Source organism: Adiantum capillus-veneris, chromosome 1 (genome assembly GCF_014529385.1).
Source record: "Adiantum capillus-veneris isolate H3 chromosome 1, ASM1452938v2, whole genome shotgun sequence".
NCBI classification, from domain to species: domain Eukaryota; kingdom Viridiplantae; phylum Streptophyta; class Polypodiopsida; order Polypodiales; family Pteridaceae; genus Adiantum; species Adiantum capillus-veneris.
The window spans coordinates 124,111,100-124,137,885 of NC_140931.1; the positions used below are offsets into that span (position 1 = coordinate 124,111,100).

Genomic DNA, 26,786 nt, shown 5'->3' on the forward strand with positions numbered 1-26,786 from the left:
AGGATGAAGAAATCAAGCAGCTTCAGGAGCAACTGGCCGCACCACAGGAATAATTAGATGCCCAGAGAGTAGCACATGCCTTAGAGCTACAAAAGAAAGACATGGCAATCAGTGCCATTCAAGCTCAAACAGTAGTGCCTACTATTACACCAATCACATAAAAAATAGAGCACACATGGGTAGACCCACCTCCAGTAGAATTGCCAAGCACTTCTACTCAGGCAGTTTACACAATTTTGAAGCCCCTGAAGACACGACAAGAGATGCTTGGGATGAGATAAAGTAATGGATTGCAAAGGTGTAGGATGAAATCCTGGGATAGCTTCCATACATGGCGAAGCAAACAGCCTGTAGTGTTGAATTATCATGTCCCCACCAAGCCGGCAAACAACTTCGCTACCTTAGAAAAGTACATGGTGAACACCTTACAAGGGATCATCACTCAGATGAGAGATGTCCCAGATTTTTTATATCAAATGCTGGTGAAGATTTCAAGAATTCTCATAACCTGCATCACAACGTTTGAAGACATTGAATCGACGGAACACCCGTGGCAAGTGTTCCTGGAAGGCACTAGAGGCTTGTGCTAGAACCTAGAAAACATAAATTCCAAGCCATGATGTGATCAAGGGGATGTACACTTGGGTCATGTTCCTACCCTCTCAATACATGTAGACATTTGAGAAGGCGTTCATGACGGGGTTCTTTGAGATTGACTATACAATTTTCAACCCATGACCAAAAATTTGTCTGCCCGCCATGTAGCCTATCAAAGCACACTATTGAATAATCCCTTTAAGGATTTAGCAACAAAAGTGGAAATTGAAGCAAGGGCTAAAAAGTTCAGGCTCCTCACCCAAACATTAGAGAGCGCACACTGCATTACTATCAATTCCTACAATCACAATGAAAAAAAGCAGCTACCAAAGCTAGGAACAAGGACAACATGACAATTGACGACAAAGATGCAGACCAGGACAGAGTTTGCACAAGGGTATGCAAAGACTAGGAAGGGGGGAATTTTGGAAGTCGAACCAGATGGGTGCCCTCCTAATCGACCCCTTCTTCATGAGCTCTAAAATTTTGAATATCCATCATTATTTTTCAAAGAAGCCTTCTAATTATGAGAAAGCCCTCTGATTTTAATCATATATTTGATGAGTCTGTCTATGCAAATCTGAGTTGTAAAGTCTATCATTTGGTTAAAGCCTTGTAAAGCCGGCCATTGGCGAAGAAGCCCTTGGTATAAAGTTTATTTTTGTAAGTGGGAAAGGGACATTATCATCTTTGAAGATTTTTGAGTTTGAGTGTACGACTGAGAACGACTACTCTCACGCACCTTGTAATCATCATATCTTGAGCTCTGTTAATCACATTTTGATTTCCTTGGCTATTGCTCTCTCATTCAAGTGTAATCAGTGTCAATTCTGTTGTTGTTTGCGACAATGTGTTACCGAGCTAAATCGACTGTTTTGAGTGCATTAATAGTTGTTTTTTGACGTTTCGACCATAGGAGAGTGTTCCTAGGCCATAGGGCAATCCTTTTCGTATGTTCTGTTGGAGGTTTCATGACCTTGATCATGATAAATTGTGATTCTGTTACCTCATCGGAATGCGACCAAACTTGGTAGGATTGTGCCCTTAGGTGTCTTAGACCTCCTCCTAAAGTTTTGCAGCATTTGGACTTCGTTTGAGTGCCAAAATGGCATGAAACTTAGTGCGGTGATATAGGACATAGACAATTGGCAAGTTTGAGAGTGATAGGTTTGCTAGTGCATTAGATGATGTCGTTTTGCAAGTTCACTTATTGAGGTTGACACCCTCAAAGAGTCAGTGTGCCCCATCCAAGTTGCTTCCATGAGTATTGACATTATGTTAGTGCCAGGTAGCTATGCTATAGTCGTCCGTCTCGCAACGACCCGCTAACACCACGAGCCAAAAAAGGACCACAACAAACGACCCCGAATTGCCTATGAGAAAACACCAAAACAAAAACCACCAAGCTATTGTGGGTGAGTCATGCACCCTCAGCCAACAAAGCAAAATTGGCTTGGCATGCCACCAGGAAGAGACACCCTGCCAGTGCTCCGAGGGGGAACAACATGAGAACAACCACGCTGCATTTTCAGCCCATAGGGCCATGGAGGGGTGGCCTCCACTACAACCAAAAAGAGAGGGGGAGGGCATCGGGTGAAGCCCAGAGTATCGGCTAAAGCTATCGGGTCCTTGCCCCAAGGGGAACCCAGCTTCACTGTGAGAGTTAGCCCACCAAGCACCGCGACCGCACCATCATCCCATGCCGAAACTCCAACCTGCCACATAGGATGACCGAGTCCTCCCTGCCCATTGATTCTTTGAGGCTCCAGAGGAGCAGTAGGGAAGCTCCCTTGCAACCCTAGAACTTCGATCGTAGAAACCTACTATGCTTAACTTCAAAGTGGTTTGTTGAAAAAAGAAATTATTAGCTACACCTTGCATTCCTCAATTAACAAGTCTGGGTGATTAGTAGCATTACTAAAAGTTCACAAGGTTTAAGTGCTCTCCACATTCACTTCAACCAAGCACAAATCTATCTTTTAATTCTCTCTCTCAGGTTACATCTCTCCAGGTGTCGCTCTCTACCTCTTTCTCTCTCTCACACACAAGTGTCTGTACACATGCTCTCCATGTAGCTGACTATATGTCTCCCATCTGTCTGTCTCTCTCTTTCTCTCTCTAACATACACACACATTGGCAGCTCCATCAACGCATGGCATGGTAGCGGTGTCTAGAGTATTCTAAGTAGAGAGGCCCTTTCTCTGTGCGCATGGGTTATTGCAATTGTGTGAGTCGAGACACTCCATGGCTCGTTGAGGCTTGGTACGATTGTGGCGCTGAGCTCTCTGTATCTCTCAGTGACGTTGCTGTTGTGTGACACTAGACTGTGGCACTGCTCTATTCAGCTGCTCTTGGTGTTGTTGTAGCCAGACCATAAACTCTCTCTCTCAACTAAAAACTTGCTCCATATCCTACTGGTGTTAGCACTCGAGGAAAAAGGGGTTAGAGCTAGGTGCAAGCAAGGATGGGGCTGGAGGGGGACATTGGAGGAGAGGCGGTTTGGGGGGGGGGAGGGGCAATTGGCAAGGGAATCCAAAAAGATTCCAGGTCCTTACTTCCTTTTAGAAGCTGCCAGGTAAGAAAGAACATGTGTGTCAGTATGTTGTGCACATGCCAGTTTGTTGGCGGAGAGAAGAGGAGCAGGACAAGGGAGGGCGACAAAGGTGCATCGAGAGGGGGCACACAACTCTCTCTCTCTCTCTCTCTCTCTCTCTCTCTCTCTCTCTCTCTCTCTCTCTCACGACTGGATGCTGGCGTGGAATTGGGGGGGGGGGAGGGAGGAATATCTGCTGGAATCCCATTGAGTAATGGGATTTCTTTTAATATAGAGGATGTATCATCGAGAAACAAAACAAAATATTTGCGTTTGAGACATTGGCTTTTAAAAGTGTGACCATTGCTTTGAAATGCAACAAAGAGGACTCTTGGGGTAGTTTCCTATGACGTTATATCTCGCAGTTTAGAGTGGACTCTCAGTACTATTCCATATGATGCTAGATCTTGAATTTTTCTTTGCGTTGTTCCCTATGTCATTAATAAATAATCCTCTTCTTTATTATAAATGATGCTCTTTATAGATATGTTCGAGATCCTCACCCAAATACGCATATGTAAGCTCTTTGCCTTGTGTTCTCATCTTCTAATCACTCCCTTTCACAAAGAGAGCACCCATGGGCCATGCCCCTTATTTCAATACATGGTCATGCTATTGTATTTCCTTTATCCCACTGAAACCTGTACTTCGAGCGGGACAGCTGAACAACGAAATCTAGTTGATACTACAAATATTGCTGATCTGCAGCGGGACTCGGCTCTTAGGAAATGGTATATTCCAAATTGCCAAATAGATTATGATGCGCCGTTTAATGCGGGTCAAGTTACTAATCTCTTTAGTTTAAGACATGGACCTATTTTCAATTTAAATTTCATGGAAGAGTCTCCCTCCGCTTGCGCAGAGCCCCTTCTGATCAGTTCGCCAATGGAGGACGGCTCACCATCGCCAATGGTAAGCGCCCCCCCCCCCCCCCCCCCCCCCCCCCCCCCCCCCCCCCCCCCACCCCACACACCCCCACACACACACACACACGCACGCACATACACTTGCGTGCGCACTCACACAAACCTGTTTACGAGCTAGACGCTGCTCATGTCGAATAGAGAAAAGGCGTTCTCTCCTTTCCTTCTTAACTTGTTGCAACAGGCATTGCAATTTGTAATATCCTCTTGTGGCCGTGGCAAATATCATAGCTAGTCAGTACCAACAAAATCATGAGTTTCATACAACTTTATCGAGCAAATATATCAAGTCTAACTTGTGCCCATTTCGTCTTCCTGCAGCCTTATCAACACAATAAAGCAAGCCATTTTCTGTTGCGCCATGGCAACCAGATGTCATGTTTCCTTGTGCCTCCTCAGCAAGAGGTGGACGTCTCTGAATTATGCTTTATCGATCATGGTCAGAGTATACAGGACCAAAAATTCAAGCAATTTTGCAAGCCAAACAATGGTCGCTTTCATGCTCATCTTCACCATGGCGAACTCGTTGAAGACATTTTCTTGGAAGCAGTATTGCTCTTATGTCCATTCATGCGAAAGTTCTGCTGATTTTAGCCCAACTTTTCTTCTGACATGCATATTAACTATGTCTCTAACGTTACATTTGTTGTTGTAATTCAGTGCATGGAAGCAGCAGGTTGTGGTCTTGGTCCATTTCCATGGGAATTTCCAGATTCATGTTTTAAGGTTCTTGATGAAAGCTACAGTCAAGACTTCTTGCATCGCAATGAGGTAAAAGGAGAGCTGCACGTGCACAAGGAGGGTTGTGGTCATGAGCAGATCAGACATGGCGATCACTTGAACAAGATCACTTCCTTCCAATGCAGCTGACGAACTTGTGTCAGCTGAGAATTCTTCAGGGCATGTCTTTGATGCAATGCAACCTTTGTTGAAAGAACCAGATGTCAGCATAAATATAGAAAATGATGCTGAACCAATTAAACTGCAAAAGACTGCAATTGATGTTTTTGGAATTTGCTGTCCTGCTGAAGTCCCTTTGGTCAAGAAGATTTTGGAGCCTGCCCCAGGAGTGCAAGAAGTCTATGTGAATGTTGCGGCTAGATTAGTAACGGTGCAACACGATGCTTTTGCCACTCCCCCGGCCAGACTAGGTACAGTTTATCCCATGTATTCTTTCATACTTGCTACCTGACCTCTTATGTTGGAATCTAACAATATTCAATTTTATTCTACCATCATTAAAAATACAAGTGTTTGCTTGCTGCTGAATTGCCAGTCAAATTGCTGAATAATGCACACCTGGAAGCCAGCATCCATGTTACAGGGGAGTGGAAGGCTGCACGCAAATGGCCTTCTCCTTACACGTTTGCCTCTGGGTTTTTTGTCCTTATTGCATTGTTTCAGTATGCATTTTACCCGTTGAAATGGGTTGCTCTTGGGGCTGTGGCAGTGGGTGCCCCACCAATCATTTTGAAAAGTTTCAGAGCCCTGCGGCGTTGTATTCTGGACATCAATATATTGATGATAATTGCAGGCAAGTGATTTTATTGGCTCCAGAGGAACACCGATGCATTCAAGCTTTTTACAAGCTGAATATCAAATCACTGTTCTGCTCGAATTTTGTAGTTGCTGGTTCTATTGCCCTTGGTGACTACCTAGAAGCTGGTCTGATCGTGTTTCTCTTCGCTCTTGCGGAATGGCTTGAGTCAAGGTCATCGGACAGGGTATTTCTCTATTCTTTCAAGTGTTGTTTTTTAGTGCATGCCTGTGGTGCATTGATCAAAATTAGTGAAAAATCTTTCTTCGCTTATCATGACTTTAAAGTCAATGTTCAGGCACGATTAGCGATATCTTCTGTGGCAAGTTTAGCCCCCAGAGTGCAATCCTTGCAGAAACTGGTGCAAGGGTAAACGTCTCGGAGGTCAAAGTTGGGACAAGGCTTGCTGTGAAAGCTGGAGAGTCAATACCTATTGATGGCACTGTAGTATCTGGGAGGAGTGCTGTAGATGAAAGCAGCTTAACTGGAGAGTCACTGCCTGTAGAGAAGGAGGCTGGTACTCGTGTTTGGGCTGGTACCATCAATATGACAGGTGCTGCTTCTGTGGAAGGAGTGTAAAAGGAGATTGCATTTTTTTGTCTCTATGAATTTAGTATCACTTTTTATGGAGGTTGAAGTCGATGATGATTAAGCTGTGATGCTATTAATTCAGAAATTTCAAGTTCAAACGTTTGTGCTCCTCAACATATGTACACGTACGCACGTGCACATGCACACACGTGTGTAGTGTACACATGCATTTGTGTATGTATGTGTTTACACATATACAGATATACATATATGTGTATGTAGGCATGCTAGGGTGTGTGTACATTTCTATATATTAATGTATGTAAACACATATGTCACATATGAAGTACATACATACAGATACGTGCGTGCCTACCTGCATCATGCATTATATGTATGGATGGATGCATGCATAATGACTTCGTGATGGTATGTAACAATCAATTTTAGCTAGAAAACTGGTTTCTGTAGGAGTTTCAAACGTTCCTGCTATTTCTTCCACTGAATTTCCTGGGGATTTTGTTAGGATATATCTGTGTTGAAACTTCGGCCTTGGCTGAAGATTCCGCTGTAGCAAGGATGATAAGATTAGTAGAGGAGGCTCAAACTCAACGCTCTCATGTGGAGCAGTTAATGGAGTCATTTGCTAAATACTACACTCCACGTAAGTTCTTCTAGTCTTTCTTCAACGTGTCAATTTTTTAATGTTTTCTCAAATGCGAGGTTAAAAACTAGGTATTGTTCCGGTGGCCCTGTATGTCATCTTCTGTTGAGTTTACAACAATTCTGTGTTCATCGTAATGGCATACAACCTATTTTTTTTGATTGAAGCTGGTTTTCCATCATTGTTACTTTGCACACCTGTTGTTACTCTATCCATCATTTGTCATAGTCTGTAAAGTCTGGTTCAAATTCTGCCCTTAGCAACCTTGGAGTGGAGATTTTCTAATGTTTGAAGGATATTTCAAGATTTCAGCTCCTTTCAAAGCATGAAGATATCTGTTTGAGTTTTATGTACTGAGCTATATTTTTTCATGTATGGAATGTCATAATCAATTCATGTTAGACATTTATTATGATAACATACTCTTAACCTACTTATCCTCTTGCCTCCGGGAAACATGCGAACTAGGTTAATGTACTAAATGTCATGCATACATTACATTAGGACCTCCGTTGTGCATACATGCATAATGTATGGATGATCTGATCTGTCATTCATAATGTTCGTCGAGACATGCAATTATTTATGCTTTGTTGATCATTCAAATGTAACACCTTTTATGGTTGCTAGATGGGTCTACAGAAATTTTAAGGTGGGTGTTATGGACATATATTAAGTAGCTAGGAGAACAGACGAGTTGTATTTAAAGCAGCATCACCTCAAAATGCATTTCAATAGGTCTGAAGCGTGTGAAGGGCCAAAACGGCTGAAATGTCTAATTCTGCTGGTGAAATGCCTTGCAATGAAACGTCTGTGACAAAGTTTATCTGTATGGAAACCTAGCCTCCCAAAGTTTTTGTCATATAATTCTAATGCTGTAAAAGCGAGCAATTTATGTATCTTTTGTGTATGCTACAAGAAACTCTTTGTTGAGTTTACTAAACCACTATTTCTACATGGCCTTGTTGGCCCCCTCTCTGTCTCACAACCTAGTCTAGACCATCATAGTTGGTCTCGTTAGATATTTGATGGGTGGAGAGATCACTAATCACTATGATCTCTATGATGATCCGTTGTAAGGTTGCAGGGCCTCATGAGTTCGTTGAGGAGGATTGTCCCTCTACACATCTCTCTCTCTAAAAAGAATCATCAATCGAGCAAGGGAAGAAGTAACGATGTGTGGAAGTGTAAAGTCTAGATCTTCATCATTTCAATTCCGCTGCATCTGACATTGGTATCAGAGCTTTGTAGCTTTTGCACTAATGCGCTAATCTTTGAGTTTTTTTTCCTCTTTGGTGCTTGAGTATGTGTTGTAGGACCGTGCGCCTTGAGCATAGGAAATGCAAACATTGTATACCCGGGGTTATAGTTGTGGTGCACTTGCAAGAGGGTAGTTGACTTGGTGTGCGCGCTCAACCACCTCGACATAAAGAAATTTGAGCGTGGATATTTGCAGTCAAATTCTTCGACATGATAGATCGCATCATTTAAGACATGCATTGGAAACATAAAGATGCTGATTGCGAGAATTAGGATTTGTTAGCGGCCTGTGTCGACAAAGGAAGGCGCCATCCATATCAGCCTATTAGAATTCCAACATTTTAGAAGAGGCATTGCATCGTCATTGATTTGTACAAATCTTTGGCAGCACTTCGGGTCCACACTACATCTTCTTAGCAATCGAAAGCCATCAATCCGAAGCCTAAGGGTTCCAATCCGAGGCAACCACCGTGGGAGTTCATTGGCATCGCGAGCCTACATTTGCAGCCACATTCATTGCAGAGATGAGGATTCATCTAGAGCTTCCATCGTACGACAATCTAGTTGAAGCCCCAAGACGAGCCTCTATCTTTGAGGAGTTATTTGGTGATTTCATGAGACATCATACAGAGGACTTGCCAAGGTTTGTGGGCATTTCAAAGGATATATCTTGCTTCATTTCCCATTCGGCGTTTCTCTCGCCAATCTTCTCGTATAGGGGCAGCATAGGTTGGGTGGTAACCTTCGTAGGCATCAACGTTTGCATATCCAGCCACTTGGTCTACGCACATCCATCCGGTTTGCAGTTTGGCTCACACCATTCGAGTTGGGGCAGCAAAGGCTAGCCGGTAACCAACAAGGGAATCATTTATTTATCATTCAGGAGGCAATCTAGTGGTTGTGAGTAGATGTATCATCACCATCCATGTCTTTTGGACATTTCTACATCACCTGCGGGACCCTCTCTCTCAAAAGTAGCCTTGGAAGACATCATCTAGAAGGCCATTCGTTCAAGACCATCTTATGGCATGCATGGAGTTTGGTACCAATACTTCACCTTAAGTAGGAGGGGATGTCACGTGTACATGGCTCTGTGCGCCACGTGGACATGCTTCATCTCGACTTCCAGAGCCAATTTTGTTCTTATCCCTAGATAGGAGCGTCTAGAATCCTAGGAGGATTAGTACCAACAATTTTGTGAGTGTGTTTGCAAGACTTGGACGAGTTCATTAGATTAGGTTTTTCAGTTTTAGAACCCTCTTGGATAAATGGTTTGTACAAGCGTTTTGATAGATGTTATTACACTTTGGTGGGCATCTGAAATGACGTGCATGTAGGTCTAGGTTAGAGGAATGCATCGGTCCAGTCTGTTCGTCAAATGGGTCACAAAATTGTGAGTTATCGTCAGAGAACTCCCATGTGCGCACATTTTCCCGACTTCGGCACTCCGGACGCGGCACCTCAACAGTCAATATAAAAGGAGCAGCATACTTGTCACGTGTACATGGCTGTGTGCCACGTGGACATGCTTCATCAACTTCGAGAGCAATTTTCCTTTTTTTCCTAGATAGGGATGTCTAGGATTAGTATCGGCAATTTTACGAGCGTGTTTGCAGGGTCTGCATGTCCGGACAAGTCCATTAGATTAGGTTTTCCACTTTTGGAACCCTCTTGCATAAATTGTCACGTGGGCACTTCACTCAGAGCAGATTTCAACTCTAATGGATGCAAAAACAGTTACGTAACTTGTATGGTTTTGTTCAGCATATAATATGACTCTCGTTCAATACATGTACTGTCGCGTGACACATCCCAACCCTATGTGTCCGTAGACAAGCTACACCATAGCAGGGTTTCCATCAAGTCCAGTCAAGTTAGATTAGAAGTGATCTGGCACTTTTGTGAGTCTATTCGTAGACCGTGCATGCCCAGTCACTCAGTGTAGATGCATATCCTCTGGTTGCACACTGCATAAGCATAAGCATTTCCATCAGATTCCATAAGAGTCAGTTTGGGGATTTTTCATATGACTTTATCCCATTTTTCCCTATTTTTAACATTTTTCACTTATTTATTAAGTGACTTTTGTTGGGTACTCAGGAGGGCAAATTGGGTAAGTTAATATATAAGCAAACCCAAGTTAGCACAAATTGGTAGATGAGCCAAGGAGCACAGTAGGCTACCAAGCAACAGGTGTTTCCCTCCCTCTCTCAGCAAGACCCTCTCCAAGTTGCTTGGTGAAGCCCATTCCCCTGCATCATCCTCATCTTGGGATCGCCCACTCTTCTGGCTGCCCCAGCGCTTTCCTCCCATGCAGATATCGCCAGCAAGCATTGAAAGCTAGCGTTTTTCCCACTGGTCACTTCAGCATTTTTGGCCACTACTAACGCCAGGCAAAACTCAGCAATTCAGCGATTTCATCAAGCAAATTGCAGCAGACTACCGAGGCCGGGTAAGGAGTTATTAAGCACTTGGAAAACTGCCATTTTCAGCAACAAGTCCTCTGCTGCCACAACGTTTTTTTCAGCCAAGAAACTTCTCCAAAAACGCAGCCTAAGTGTAGGAAAAAGCAGCGTTTTGCTCTCAGCAATTCAGCCCTTGAACCGCAGCAAATACTCAGTGTTTCAGCCGGCAGTAGTACCTTAAAAAACGCAGCAGAATCCTAGATCTCTTCAGCGTTTTTCATCCATTATTCAGCCCGACAAAAACAGTCATTTTTTAGCCACGAAGAAGGTAACAAATTTCAGCCTAAGTCGCCGTCGTCATCATCGGCATAGTCCCATTGCATCAGTCCATTGCATACGCATTGTACACCTTTGTGCAATCAAGTAGACCACTCTCGCCGACGAGAGTGGGGCCTTCGGAGGAGGGTTTTACAACCTCTCGGTGTCGTATCTCTTCTCTCTCCTTCTCTCAGTCTCATTCAGTTGCACGCACAATCCACTCACTCTGTTCGTGACCACAGCACTCTACAAGACGGAAAGCTCTCTCTTTCCTTAAAGAACTAAAAGGAACCTTGAGCAATAAAGATCACTAATCTTGAGAAAATACAACATTCATTCCGCTAAACCTTACATTGGTATCAGAGCTTTGGAAGTGTTCTGCATTACTCAAGGGAAGAACCACAATAATTTTTTTGCTTGTTGTGATCGCACGAATCCAAGTTTACTTGGGCGTGGCGATTCCTAATCGTGTTTTGTTGAAGAGTGACAGGAATCCCAAGAAAGAAGGGCTTGTCCAGCCTCCCCTTGTGTCTCTTTTCACTCATTGAGAGCGGACCGTGCACTTAGCGGCCGGCCAATCGACGTGAGGTGGGAAAAAGCAACCTTGGTGTGAGCGCAAGGCCGCCAAGGGGTACGCCCGCAGAAAGGAGTAGAACTCGGGTGAAGAGAAGATCCTTCTCCAACGCGATTTGCAAGCGAAAGAAACCCTCAAGAACCTCAAGACCCTCAAGAACCAAGTTCCTCGCGAGCTTAAGACCCCAAGATCATAGTGCATGGTCGTCACCCGAAGCGGCATGGATACTTCGCATTCAGGTGATGAGCATGAGAGAGGCGACGAAGGATTTTCCCCACCAGGAGATTTTTCCAACCCTCCCTCATCGCCATCTACGCCAGACCCTATGGAGGCAATGATGAAGCAAATGATGGCCATGATGGATAGACAGGAAGACAAGCGCCTTGCTTTAGAACGCGAGCGCGACGCAAGAAAAGAACTGAGGAAGGAAGAAGCGGCAGCAAGAAATGTAGCATTGGAGGCCGAGTGTGAAGCTCGACGAGAGCTACGCACTCAGGAATTGCTTGCCCAAGTTCTCGCCTCGAAGACTGAACCACCCAAAGATCATGGGAGTTCCTCTCGTGGTGCAAGCCACGATGCGGATTCCAACAACCCAGTCACCGAAAAAGTGACTTTCAGTAAGTATGATGGTAAGATGGATGCTACGGTGATTCATTCTTGGTTGCATCAATTTAATGCTTATTTTGCGACAACTAAGAAAACAAAAAATAGCAAAGTTTTGACGGCAGCTATGTACCTTGCCGGTGATGCCATAAATTGGTACCATGCATGGCAAGAGGCACAGCTAGCCGCGCACCTAGAGGCAGCCGACGATTTCACTCTCCTCTCTTTTAGTTTGGCTGATTTCCAAGACAAGCTCAAGGCGCGGTTTATGCCACCTCAGTACCTTGCACGCTTGAAAGAGGATTAGCGTAATCTCAAGCAACACCTAAGCTAACCCTTGATGAAAAAGCTTCTCAAGGAATTAAAGGAGGATACATCACGTCGGAAGAACAAGTGATTTATGCTAAAGAAGGTAGATGTTTTCAATGTCACATTAAGGGTCACATTAAGAAAAACTGTCCTAAGACAGTCCCACCTAAAGAATTAAAGGCACCCGCAACTACCACAAACTCCGTCACAACACAACCTGCATCTTCTCATGACTCCGACACACACATTGATGAATCTCTCATGAAGTGTTATGGTCATGTAAAAGGACAACGTTTTGTTGTATTGTTTGATCCAGGCAGTATGCGTGATGTGATTAGTCCCTCTCTTGTTGAGAGAGCCCGCCTAGAGGTTAGTCAGAAATCTCCTCTTGAGGTTTCTGGCTTCGCTCCTGGTATGGACTCTCTTATCACGAAGGAGTGCCTTGATGTGATGTTTATCGTTCAGCGGAGAACCACTGCATCGAGCTTATGGAGAGAGCGCAGCCGGTCAGTAAGGCTCCCTACCGTTTGAACAAGTCACAGGAGGAAGAGTTAGAGCAACAACTCACGGAGTTGGTGGCTAGAGGATTCATACGTCCTAGTGTAAGCCCTTTTGCTGCCTCTATTTTGTTCGTTCGCAAGAAGGATGGTTCGTCTCGTTTGTGTGTTGATTACAGGGCATTAAACAAGATGACCGTCAAGAACAAGTTTCCGATGCCTCACATTGAGTATATCTTGGATAGGCTCAATGGGGCAAAGGTTTTCAGCAAGGTCGATCTCAAAAGTGGATACCATCGGGTACGGGTATTCAAAGGCGACATTTTCAAGACTACCTTTCGCACCGAGCGAGGGCAATGGGAGTATATTGTTATGCCTTTTGGATTGACAGGAGCCGTGGGTACGTTCAATCGTCTCATGGTAGGTCGTTTCGGCGACATGGTAGGTGTATGTGTGTTCATCTTTTTAGATGATATTCTCATTTTTTCTGCATCGTGGGAACAACATGAAAGGGATGTTGAAAGGGTATTAACTCGTTTGGATGAGTGTCAGTTGTACATTGCAGCTAAGAAGTCTGAATTTTTTCTTACTGAAGTAACTTATCTGGGTTATATCATTTCTGCAGAAGGCGTCAAGCTAGACCCCGCGAAGGTGGAACAGGTTTGTAATTGGCATTTGCCCAAAACTGCATATGATGTGCGTTCTTTTCTTGGTTTATGTGAAGCATATAGTTTGCACATAGAGAATTTTGCACGCATTGCTGCACTTATGATTGATGTTTTGAAAGGGGTAAAGACTCACGGTCAGCGCGTAGACTTGCCCGGGGCAGCCATTGAGGCTTTCACAGCTCTCAAGGTTGCGGTGATGGAAGCTCCGTGTCTTATCCTTGCTTGTTGGGATGATCCCTTTGAGGTATGGACGGATGCGAGCAATGTCGCCATAGGCGTTGTGCTCCAGCAGCATGGTCGTCTTGTAGCTTTCCTTAGCCGGAAGCTCAATAGTGCGGAAAAGAATTATTCAGTTTATGATAAAGAACTTTTGTCTGTCATTCACTCTATTAAGCATTGGAAGCATTTCTTGTATGGTAGAGAGTTTACAGTACGCACAGATCATCAAGCCCTCAAGTGGCTCCAGTCTATGCCTAGTGCACATTGGAGTGATCGCCAAGCGCGGTGGTCATAATTTTTTGAGCAATTTGGAGGTTTGATTGAGTATGTGCCTGGAAAAGCTAACCCTGTTGCAGATGCATTGAGTCGCAAAGGACAAATTTTGGCTCTTGAGTCAAAAACCACATTTTCTATACATGGTGAGTCTTTTGACAGCATGAAGAATCAATATGCAGATTCGGAGTTTGGTAAGTAATTGTAGGCGCTTGCTTTGTGAGGATTCTAGGTGCTAATCCTTAATTAAGTACTTAAACTCATGATTAAGACTTAAGAAACTGAAACTGAACTTAGAACAAGACTTAGAAGACTCTGTGTTTGATTGATTGAAATGTGTGATACAAGGGTTCCTTTTATAGGAATTGAATAGTCATCAGTGAAGAGGCATGTCTCTTTGTGAAGAGACATGACTTTAGGCGAAAAGACACATCCTTTCGGCGAAGAGCTGCAACCATTGGGCGAAGAGTCGCACCCGTAGAGCAAAGGGGTGTGACCAGTCGTCGAAGGAGTGTGGCTTTTGGCGAAGAGACACGTCCTTTGGGCGAAGGGGTGTGACCATCCAAGCGCAGGGGTCCTCCTTGGCATGGCACTTCGCGTATCTGCAACTAGGAGTAGATGTATTGCTGTTAACATAGTCACAATCGTGACATTCCCTCCCATTTAAAATGAGAGCCCGTGTCAAAGAAATGACTTTTGATGTTGATAGAACTCTGGAAAAGCATTGAATCTTCGAAAATCTTCAGTCTTTGAGTTATCAGAAACCTTTGTCTTGAACCTTTGTTTCTTGCGAAACCTTTTTGCTTTGACTGCTAAATCCCATGTCATTGCATTATTCAAAGACTTTTTAGAGGCATCTGGCATAATCAGGTTGACTGCAACAAGAGGTTTATCTTCAAAATCCTTCGTGTGATGTAAGATTTCTGGTTCAAAATTTTCCAGTAACTGCGAAATATTTGGGGAAGAGGAAATCAACTTTAGTAATCTCTGGAGAGGATTTTGTTTTGAGACTGTAATCATCTTCCAATAATGAATCCCAAAATTCTTCAGAATCATCTTCAGGAACTGTAACTTCATGACTTGTAATTGGCATATCATCATCCAGTAAAGAATCAAAGAAAGCATAGTCGTCTTCAGACTCGGAATCTGCAACTATATCTTTATCTTTGTCTTCATCAATTGATTCATGATAAGTTAATGAATTAAAAAATTCATCAATAATAATATCTGCATCTGCATCGGAAATCATATTCTCTTCATAATCCACTGTATCATGCTGTTTGCAATTGACTAGTACACGTGAGGCTTGAATCACTCTTTCCGCATGAGAAAGCCCGTGTAAAGTCAATTCACGTCCATCTTTGAACAAATTGATAGTATGTCCTCGAAAGCTAATTGCTGGATCATATTGGAATAACCAATGCTGACCAAGAATCATGTCGTAATAAGATAAAGGCATGACTTCAAAATCCAGTTGATCTGCATAAGTTTGAATCGGCGAAGAGAGGACCGGGCATGAAAATCCGCATTGGCAGGTTCGAACGCCTTGCGAATAGCACGCCGGAATTTATCCCAAGAAGGTGTGTTTTTACCATCAGCAACCCGTCGTTGCCACCAAAGAAATGCTGTGTCCTTGAGCAGAGAGCTAGCAAGTGCAACTTTTTTACTCTCGACCAAGTCCGTGTTCGATAAGTAAATCTCCATTTTGAACAGCCATTGGTCCAGCACGCGCTTGTCGCGGCGACCAGTGTATGGTTCTGGCAATTTAACATCAAGCTTCTTCTTCTGTGCAGCATTAAAAATTTTATAAACTAATTGAAGTTCGCGATTGTCTACGTCTTCAGCTGGATCTGGTTCGTTCGGTTCATCCACTGAAGCTTCGGAAGAAGGTGTTGAAGATGTTGCAATAGTAGTTCGAGAACCAACAGGTCGACTTCGAGAAGTGTTTTCCGTGTGCATCTCATCCAAGCGAGTGTGAAGTGATGCGAGGCTTATGGAAAGTGTGGCCATCTGCTCCTTGATGAGAGTAAGAGCATCGTCAGATTGACCACCTCCGTCCAGAGAATTCGGCATGGCTACGCCTCAATGGGAATTCTCGAACAGGTGTAAGTTCTCGGTCGGGAACAGGTTCTAGAACGGGTTCTTCGTGAGCGGAAAATCTCTATAAAATAAGTTCGTGCTCGGGAGTCGGGGAATCGGGAATAATTATCACTGCTGGTTCTAAGCAGGGAAATTCACCTGCAAAATTTCATCGGGAAAAATCTGCGTAGTGGTTCGCGTCGGCCATGTGTGCGAAATATCTTGCGCAGTAGGTGCACAGAGAGCAGAGCAAGGGAGAGGCAGCATAAATTTGTTTTGTTTATTTTTATAAAGGTAAGTTTACGTGAAGAGGCTTTCACATGGGAGTTTTTTTTAAATATGGGTGTTTTCACATGGGGTTTTAAAAAATTTGGGTTTTCTTTTGGCCGGTCACCCAAGTTTGGGGCGGGCGGGCAGGTCACTTAGGACTTAATATATTTGAAGGGGTAATCATAAGGTGCAGCTAGCGTAATAAACTAGCCAGCGTAGCCAATCTCAGCCAGCAACTAATTCAACCAGCGCATAAAATTCAGCCAGACAGCACGTGCAAATCAGCCAGCGTTTCAACATGGGCAGCCCAGCGTTTGCAAGAAACTCAGCCCAACGTTTTCAGAAATTCAGCCTCCAGTGTACGTGACTCTCAGGGAAGGGGTGCGATCTTTGGGAAGGGGTGGCTTCCTTGTGCCCTCTTGCGAAGAGGTGCCCTTTGGATATGCAGCAGCCAACAAAGGGAATTCAGCCCCTTGCCGAGTGAATGGGCACACAGGCGAAGCGACACACCCGTATACGAAAGGGTGCGAGCAAGGTGAAGAGGTACTGTCCTTTCACATGAAGAGGTGCGCGCACAATCTCGAAGGGACACCACCGGATGAGGAGGCCAGGTACGTGGCACTCCCGCACACCCACATTTGCATCCCTGTCCTTTGTTCTATTATCTATATGTATGTAATTGGAACAGAATAGATTTAAGTTACCTCATGCTTGTATGCACATGCGTACCATCTTTCTTCTACTTCCATGCAACTCCGGGAAGGGGTAGAGTGTAGGGGCGAGGGTGAGAGGCTCACAACCTTTGGGTCCCGGAAAAAATTTGCTCTGATACCACTGTGAGGATTCTAGGTGCTAATCCTTAATTAAGTACTTAAACTCATGATTAAGACTTAAGAAACTGAAACTGAACTTAGAACAAGACTTAGAAGACTCTGTGTTTGATTGATTGAAATGTGTGATACAAGGGTTCCTTTTATAGGAATTGAATAGTCATCAGTGAAGAGGCATGTCTCTTTGTGAAGAGACATGACTTTAGGCGAAAAGACACATCCTTTCGGCGAAGAGCTGCAACCATTGGGCGAAGAGTCGCACCTGTAGAGCAAAAGGGTGTGACCAATCGTCGAAGGAGTGTGGCTTTTGGCGAAGAGACACGTCCTTTGGGCGAAGGGGTGTGACTATCCAAGCGCAGGGGTCCTCCTTGGCATGGCACTTCGCGTATCTGCAACTAGGAGTAGATGTATTGTTGTTAACATAGTCACAATCGTGACATGCTTCCCAAGGGCCCAACAACTATCTCATTTGTGATGGATTGTTATTTTTTCGTCAGCGTCTATGTGTGTTGCCCTCTCTCAGGCCAGCCATATTGCATGATGCACATGACTCCATCACGGGTGGGCACATGGGTATGAACACCACATTGGAAAAGATTGAACGATTTTTCTATTGGCCTAAAATGCGAAAAGATGTGTTTAGTTATGTCACACATTGCACTATATGTCAAAAAGTGAAAGCTCCTCGGGGTAAGCAGCAAGGCCTTTTGCTTCCGCTGCTTATTCTCGAGGGACCTTTTCAGGATATCTCTATGGATTTTGTGACTAACTTACCACCAAGTCAGCATTCAAGGAACACTCAATGTTTAACTATTGTTGATCGTTTTAGCAAATTTTGCATGTTGATTCCTTGTAAGGCCACAGTTACTGCACAAGATGTTGCACGATTGTTCATAAAGCATTGGTACCCCCTCTGTGGTTTGCCAAAGTCCATTGTTTCAGATAGGGATGTTAAGTTTACGTCCAACTTTTGGCGTGCACTCTTTGAAAATTTTGGCACAAAGTTAAATTTTTCATCCGCTTTTCATCACAATCAGATGGTCAAACGGAAATTTATAATGAGTTGGCTTTTGATGTGTTGAAGTCTTATGTTCATGATCAGCAGTCTTAATGGGAGCTCTATCTCCCATTGGTACAGGCTATTCTCAATGATTCCTTCTTTTCTGCTATTGGTCGAACTCCGTATGAGGTAGCTTTTGGCCGCCGATTCCAGTCATTGTTGACTCGATCGGTCATTCAAATGCCTGATGCCAATGCTGAGAGTCAGTCATTGGATGAGATTTCTGAGAGTGTGAAGCTTCGGCTAAGCAAGGCTCATGAATCTTATTCTCGACAGGCTAACAAGCATCGTCAAGAGGTCTCGATCAAGGAAGGAGATTGGGTGTATCTACGAATTATGAAACAGCGTCTTAAGCAAGTTGGAAAGAAATGTCCTAAATTATCTTTTCGTATGTATGGTCCATTTCCAGTCATCAAAAAGATTAATGAGGTTTCAATGAAATTGAAGTTGCCTAACTCATGGTCAATGCACAACGTTTTCCATGTTTCTTGGTTGAAAGTGTTTCAGGGAACACCTCCAAAGGACGTTTCGAAGAAGAAGAACCGGAGATCATCGATGAAGCAGAAGTTATGGAGCCGGAGCAAGTCTTGTTGCATCGGTTTCGCCATGGTTCGAAGAAACAAGTACGACAGTATTTTTTGAAGTTCAAAGATCGAGGAACCCATGAAGCGGTGTGGGTAGACGAAGAGTTCTTCAAGGATTATCCAGAGTTGTTGGCAGACTACAAGGAAGCCATGCAGCTCGGTACCATTACCTCACTTTAAAAAGGAGGGGGTGTCAGTGACACATCCCAACCCTATGTGTCCGTGGACAAGCTACATCATAGCAGGGTTTCCGTCAAGTCCAGTCAAGTTAGATTAGAAGTGATCTGACACTTTTGTGAGTCTATTCGTAGACCGTGCATGCCCAACCACTCAGTGTAGATGCATATCCTCTGGTTGCACACTGCATAAGCATAAGCATTTCCATCAGATTCCATCAGAGTCAGTTTGAGGATTTTTCAGATGACTTTATCCCATTTTTTCCTATTTTTAACATTTTTCACTTATTTATTAAGTGACTTTTGTTGGGTACTCAGTAGGGCAAATTGGGTAAGTTAATCTATAAGCAAACCCAAGTTAGCACAAATTGGCAGATGAGCCAAGGAGCACAGCAGGCTACCAAGCAACAGGTGTTTCCCTCCCTCTCTCAGCAAGACCCTCTCCAAGCAACTTGGTGAGGCCCATTCCCCCGCATCATCCTCATCTTGGGATCGCCCACTCTTCTGGCTGCCCTAGCACTTTCCTCCCATGCAGATATCGCCAGCAAGCATTGAAAGTTAGAGCGTTTTTCCCACTGGTCACTTCAGCGTTTTTGGCCAAATTAACGCCAGGTGCCAAAACTCAGCAATTCAGCCTAAGTCGCCGTCGTCATCACCGTCGTCGTTTTTCATCGGCATAGTCCCATTGTCATCAGTCCATTGCATACGCATTGTACACCTTTGTGCAATCAAGTAGACCACTCTCGCCGACGAGAGTGGGGCCTTCGGAGGAGGGTTTTACAACCTCTCGGTGTCATATCTCTTCTCTCTCCTTCTCTCAGTCTCATTCAGTTGCACGCACAATCCACTCACTCTGTTCGTGACCACAGCACTCTACAAGACGGAAAGCTCTCTCTTTCCTTAAAGAACTAAAAGGAACCTTGAGCAATAAAGATCACTAATCTTGAGAAAATACAACATTCATTCCGCTAAACCTTACATGCACATACATATATGTGGTATGTAGGCATTTCAGTTAGATGTTTTCCCAAGGTCTTTATGGAGGCTTGAACATTTCGGGGTGAAACATTGCATTTCGGCTATGGAAGTCTAGAGCTGAAACATAGTGCAGTGATGCTGATTTAAAGTAATGACATGATTCGAGGTCTAGAGCTGAAACATAGCGCAGTGACGCGGATTTAAAGTAATGACATGATTCGAGGATAGACTAATGAGATTGTCCAATGCTTTTTTTAACATCATCAAATGCAGATTAATTTTTTTCATGATGTGCAGTTGTGATAGCTGGTGCTTTGGCTTTCACAATAATTCCAGTAAGTGTACATGCGCACAACATTCGGCACTGGATGTACTTGGCATTAGTTCTACTTGTTGTGGCTTGCCCTTGCGCTCTTGTGATCTCCACTCCTGTTACAACAACCTGTGCAATAGCACAAGCTGCTCGATTGGGTCTCCTTGTGAAGGGTGGAAAACACTTGGAAGCTCTTGGAAAGCTGAAAGTTGTTGCTATGGATAAGACTGGCACGCTTACTGAGGGTTGCTTTCAAATAATAGAAGTGCATGCCTTAAACAAGGAAGCCGATCTACAAGATGTCCTATTTTGGTAAACTACTCTCTATATGGTCGACTTTTTAATTGTGCAAATTAGTCTATTATACCTTTACAAGGACACAAAGTCTTCAACTTGAGAATGTGGGAGAAGGGTCAGAAAAAAGGCTTAAACACAACTATTGCACACAATCTAGTCATGTTAATGGAGTACGGAGTACAAAACAATTTGTGTATTGACCAAGAAATTGACTACACAAAATCAACAGACACTTATGAACCTGAAAAATGAAGAATTTTCTATGTTGAATCATTGCTTCAGGCTATCATGCATTGAGAGCAAAGCAAGCCATCCCATTGCATCAGCTATAGTGGACTATGCTAGGCTGCATGGGGCACAATCAGGAAATGCTGAGGTCGTTGTGGATGAATTTAGAGTACTTCCTGGAGAAGGTGTGAGCGGAATCGTCAATGGTCATAAAATTGCTGTTGGGAATGAACGCTTAGCCAGTCGGCTCCTTTGGTTGGAAGGTAACTGTTTCTATATCAGGCATCATGTTTGTCAAATATGGCTCTCTGCAGAGTAATACTTAACATGCCTTACGTAGCTTCAGGTGCCGATTCTGCTCTTCTGGAGAGTTGGAAAAGCCAGGGTTTAACAATCTGCTGGATTGGTGTGGATGAAAAGCCAATATTGATTATGAGTGCTGGTGACCAGCTTCGACCAGAAGCCAGGGAGGCTGTGAGAGACATGAGGGTAAGCCTTGTCATCGAAGTTGTTCTTGGTTATAATTAAGTAGCAGAGTAATGAGAATTTTACGGTCTCGCTTGAGACCGCATTGTTTCAGAGATTGGGTCTCCGACTAGCTATGCTAACTGGAGATAGTTTGGAAGTGGCCAATAATGTACAGAGAAAGGTATTGACTTCTTCCTTTTCGGGTCTAAAGACAAAGGCACTCTGCATACATCATGACAATGCCGCTGTATATATCATGGTTTGCTACACTTCACACCAGTATAGATGAACAAATCTGATTTCCTAGTCTTGCTTGCAGCTTGGACAAATTGATGTGCATGCTCAATTGCTTCCTGAAGGCAAGGTGGAGGTGCTTCAGCAATTAAAAGCAGCCGGCCTTACTGGTATGGTTGGTGATGGAATTAATGATGCCCCGGCATTAGCGGCTGCTGATGTTGGCATTGCTATGGGCGTTGCTGGTACTGCCATTGCTATGGAGACAGCTGACATAGCCCTCATGACTAACGATCTCCGAAAGCTACCAGTTGCTGTGAGACTTGGCCAAAAAGCTCGCAGGAAGATCCTGCAAAATATTTTTTTATCAATTACAACCAAAGTGCTGGTGATTGTGCTTGCAGCAGTCGGATATGCATCTCTTTGGGGTGCTGTCCTTGCAGATGTTGGCACTTGCCTACTTGTTATATTTAACAGCATGCTGTTGCTAGAAAGGAAGAAGGATGAAGCAGGACGTCTAGGATTATTTACATTTTGGCGGAAACCCAAAAGCAAAGTTTGCCAGAAAGGTGTCCTGCTGAGCAGTGAGGAGTACATGGACACGGAAGCTGAACCCTGCTGCCCAAAGAAAATGGAAAATAACGGAGAATCTGCCCAAAGTACCAAGCAGGAAAATCAGTCGAGTCAGTCCTGTTGTTCAGCGAAGTCTTGTTGTGATATGAGGGGTGCAAACAATGGAATGAGACGAAGAGTGAGCAATAGAGACACCTATGATAAAGATTGCCTAGGCATAGATGAAGGAATCTGCTCATCAATTAACATTCCAGAGCTTGAAGGCTTACTCTTGAAGCAATCAGACAGTAGAAGAAACTTGAGCGAGTGCTCTTGTTGCTCTAGTAAATGTTGTACTGGCTGTAGTAGCAGGAACACCACTACCAGTATGATGCAAGCAGAAAGTGATGCCTCTTGTGGCATCACCATAAAACCCAATGTCCTAGAGACTCCATACAGCTCTAGGCAAGCCGTGAACTTGTGTACCTCAAGGGGCACAGCTGGTCAGTGCTTCACTACCAATAGTTCATTGGGTGCTACCCCGGCGTGCTGTGCTGCTAAAAGCCAAAGTCCTCCAAAATTACTACTTTCACCCATCAATTGTTGTGAGAAAGGATGTTGTGAAGGTGCTGCCATGACAAGACAGAGCTGGACCTGATGCTTCACTCGGTGCTACCCCTGCCTGTTGTGCCTTGAAAAGCCAAGCCCCAGCTCCAAGCGTACAGCTTAAATCCCTTGATGGTTGTGAGAAGGGATGCTGTAAAGGGCCAACCCGAAAGGCAGATGAGTCAGAAATAGGAGTGCCAATGCAGAAGAAGTCTGAAAGTACTGCAAGGATTGGCCATTGCTGCGGAACCACTAAGCCTTTGGTTGCTACTGTTGCATGTAGTATGCCTGGAAGCAAAGTTCCAGCTTCAAGTTTACGGCTCAAATCTATTGATGGTTGTGAATGGGGAAGTTGCCAAGGAGGAAGCCAAAGGTATGTGAGTTCACAGCAGGGAAGCCATCGCAAAGCAATAACGAAGGTGCTGCCACAGCAATGCAATGCTGCACAAATGATATTTCGTTGGGTAGTTCCCCTGCTTGTTGTCTTTCTGAAGGCAAAGCCCTAGCTCCAAGCTTACAGCTCAAATCTATAGACGACTGTGAAAGGGGATGTTGTGAAGGGGAGATCCGAAAGGCATGCGAGTCTACAGCAGGGGATCCATTACAAAGGAAATTTAAAGGTGCTGCTACAACTGGCCAGTGCTGCACAAACAAAACCTTATTGGGTAGTCCAAAGACAGGCGAGTCTACTGCAGGTGGGCCATTGCAAAGGAAACCTGATGGTGCTGCCAAAACTGGCCAATGCTGCACAAACAATACTCATTTGGGCAGTTCCCCTGCATGTGTGTCTGAAAGCAAAGCCCCACCTCCCAGCCTGCAGCTTAAATCTATTGACGTTTGTCAACTGGGATGTTGCAAAGGGGGGAGCCATAAGGCAGATGAGTCTACAGCAGGAGAGCCATTTCAAAGGAAATTTGAAGATGCCGCTGAAAGGGACCTGTGCTGCACAAACAATACCTTGTTGGGTGCTTGTGCTTCCGAAGGCCAAGCCCCAGCTCAAAGCTTGCAGCTCAAATCCGTTGATGGTTGTAAACGGGGTTGTTGTCAAGGGGGGAGCCGAAAGTTAGACGAGTCTATAGCAGTGGAGCCATTGCAAAGAAAATTTGTAGGTGCCGCCATGACTGACGAGCGCTGCCCAAACATTGCTTTGTCGGGTGCTTCTCCTGCATTTTGTTCATCTGAAAGCAAAGCCCCAGCTGCAAGCTTACAGCTCAAATCCTTCGATGGCTGTGAACGGCCATGTTGTGAAAGCCAGAGCCTAAAGGCAGACATGCCAGCAGCAGCGCAACCAATATGAAAGAATTTAGGAAGCGTTGCCGCGACAGGCCATTGCTGCACAATGAACACATCTTTGAGTGCTCCTCCTGCGTGTTGTACGTCTAAAAGCGAAGCCCTTCCAAGCATAGTACAGCTTGACTCCAACAGTGGATGTGAAGAGGGATGTTGTAACATGTGGACAGAGGATGGGGAACCCAGTGCGAAGGGAATGTGAAAGTGATGAAGGAAGCTACGAAACAATATGTAGACATGCTTTGTCTCCCCCCCCAAGCTACCTGCATGAGGTAGGGTTGAACCAGTGGCCACAGTTAAAGCCCCTCTCCTTCTCCTTGACAAAAATATGTATGTAATATAGGCTATGTTCATCGTTTCTTAAGTATGTAGCAACCTAAGTAAGTAAATAGTAGTCCAGTATCCTCATTTAAGGAGAAGAGGCCAAATGAAACTAAGACTACTCTTAAATTTGAAAAAATATATTGTAAAAGTAGGTCTATATTTTGGCAAACCAGAAAATCCAATTTGAAACATAACAAGTGATAGAATCACGAGGCTTGCTTTGTTGCTTGGTTGGTAAATGATTAGGGAAAACTAACCCACTAATCTTATGTAAACGAATACAATAGCCATAGCGATACTCAATTGTCACTTGAATACATATATACTATGTTTTGCATGTCATTTGGTTATATTTAATGGTGGTGTCAATTTTCAATTGACACCGACATTAGATTAACTATTACTAACTAAGAGTGCAAGTTTGAGTTGACATGGTTGACACAAGGCCATGGCTTGATACTCCTTGGAATCTACTACACAAAGAGAAATGAAATAATATATTGACGTCTTCAAAAGGCCAAAATGGTGAATCTGATACCATGTTTGGATACAAAAAAGAGAGACTAAGATGAATCTAGAAGTGCTACTAGTAGAACTATGTGGGGTATAATGGGTGCCCAATAGATGGTGATATAATGGGTGATGAATCCATTCTCATATGTACTTTGGATGTCGAGATAGTATGACTCAAATCCTCTGTTGTAGGCTTTGTCGATGTTGTGAAGCTCCTCTCCTCAATCGTGGGCATCTCGATCTCCTTAGCTCCAGTTGCTCGGTCAATGAGAGTAGCCGTGAGTGTGAGTGAGCTGACCTTTGCAATGGTGACTACTCTATTTTCCAATGTTCGGAAATCAATAAGTTGTCTTTGAGATTGTCTCTCTCTATATCTCCTCAATAAACCATCTTTGTGTATGTGTAACTCAAGTAGATATAGTCCAATCATCTTTGGTCTTGATAGCTCATGACTCTAGAGAAGGGTAAAGCCTTTTCTGACACAAGGCAATTCCACCTTACACTGCTTAAACTGTATACCCAAGTAATGATGCAATCTGCCCCAAATCTTTTCATCTGGAACAGTAGCATTCAAATCAGCCTTAAATTAGCAATATGTCTCTGATTTGGTCCAGTGATCAGCAAAATCATCAACATGAGAACCACAATGAGAAATACATCATCCTCACGCTTTACATACAATGTGCTTTTCTGTTGGGCTGTTACGAAAGCCTCGTTTAACCAAATGAGTGTCAGCTTTCTCATACCAAGCACGAGGAGATTGCTTCAACCCATACAAATGCCTTCTTACATTTGCACACTTTTGTCCTCTTGTACTTTTATGACAAAACCGCGAGGCTACGTTACATAAACTTCCTCAAATATGTCACCATTCAAGAAAGCAGTAACAATGTCTGATTGATGTACATCCCAACCAAATGAGCTGCCAATGCACATAGAAAACGCACAGTAGTCATACGACAAGTGGGAGCAAAAGTCTCTTCATAATCTATGCCTTTTTGCTGTGCATAACCCTTTGCAACAAGTCGAGCCTTATGGCGATCGATCTCACCATCCGGCTTGCGTTTCAACTTGTAAACCCACTTCATACCAATGGCCTTTTTGCTAGGAGGCAAATCACATAAAGTCCATGTGTCATTCTCTATAAGTGCATCATATTCTGATTGCATGGCAGCCATCCAATTTTTTGAATTTTGTGCTTCATCAAAAGACAGAGGCTCCTCAACATCATGTAAACTAGACACAGCCAACGCATAACAATCTGATGCATAAGATGCATGGAGAGAGCCTGAACGAGTACGACTAGACAAAGGTGCATCCAATTTACTGTCACGCAAAGTGTGCACTAGCCATTTTGGCATACCTCTAGCCTGCTTATTTTCAGCCCTTTCCTCATCATGTATATCTGCATCAGTAATAGGCTGATCTAAAACATTTTCAGAAACCCCCATAGGTTGTACATTTGCCTCATTGGAACTTACATTCATATTTCCACCACTGAAAAGAGGCAACAAAGTGTCATAAATGTCCTGTGAGCTTACATTGCTGTCTCTAGTACATGACAGCAAGGGCTGAACAGAATCTAGTACATTACTGTCTCTAGTACATGACAGCAAGGGCTGAACAGAATCTTCCAAAAACACTACATCTCCTGAAACCAAGATACGTTTTGTTTGCGGATGATACAACCTGTAACCTTTGTTTTCAACACTATAACCAACAAAAATACATTTGACAGCCTTATCATCCATTTTTCTGCGCTGCACTTGTGGCACCAAAGCATATGCCAAAAACCCAAAAACACGCATGTGCTCAATAGAAGGCTTTCTATCATGCCATGCTTCATATGGAGTAATAGATAGCAAAGCTTTCGTAGGACACCTGTTAAGTACATAAGTGGCACACATAATGGCCTCAAGCTAAAAAGAATGCGGCAAAGCTTGACTTTTGACCATACTTCGTGCCATTTCCGTCAGTGACCTGTTTTTCCTCTCAGCAACACCATTTTGCTG

At 43.8% G+C, this 26,786-nt stretch overlaps 1 pseudogene across 1 annotated transcript; it reads left to right on the forward strand.

The window, feature by feature from the left end:
* The first annotated feature begins 3,951 nt into the window (after positions 1-3,951).
* Positions 3,952-24,187, forward strand: LOC147465493 (uncharacterized; annotated as a pseudogene). The gene is made up of 12 exons (XR_015189235.1): positions 3,952-4,103; positions 4,436-4,663; positions 4,775-5,265; positions 5,391-5,648; positions 5,741-5,838; positions 5,950-6,204; positions 6,709-6,846; positions 20,247-20,574; positions 20,842-21,050; positions 21,134-21,276; positions 21,368-21,436; positions 21,575-24,187. The product of XR_015189235.1 is annotated as an uncharacterized LOC147465493 (transcript).
* Positions 24,188-26,786: the final 2,599 nt, after the last annotated feature.